The following is a 357-nucleotide window of genomic DNA, read 5'->3' on the forward strand; positions in this document are numbered from 1 at the left end:
CCCAATTTTTTATTATTAGACTAATCTTCTTAATTTCCGATATTGAAATTGCTCTTCTTCTTCCATTAATTTTTATCTCAATAAATTTTAATCCCTTTATTATTTCTTATTCGTTTACATTTCTATTCATTCTAATTATCGGCCTTTACATTGAATATAATCAATACTCCCTCGATTGAAAAACAATGTAATATAAATAAATAATGAAAATTTTTTCCCCTTTTTCCCCTCAACGAAACTAAACTTCTACTTCTCTCTTAACAAATTATAGCAAATCTAATCAAAATTTTTTTTCTATTAACAAAAGAATATTAGTTAATATATAACATTTTAATTGCATTAAAAAATAATATTTAC

The sequence above is a fragment of the Atta colombica genome, unplaced genomic scaffold, assembly GCF_001594045.1.
Source record: "Atta colombica isolate Treedump-2 unplaced genomic scaffold, Acol1.0 scaffold212, whole genome shotgun sequence".
NCBI classification, from domain to species: Eukaryota; Metazoa; Arthropoda; class Insecta; order Hymenoptera; family Formicidae; genus Atta; species Atta colombica.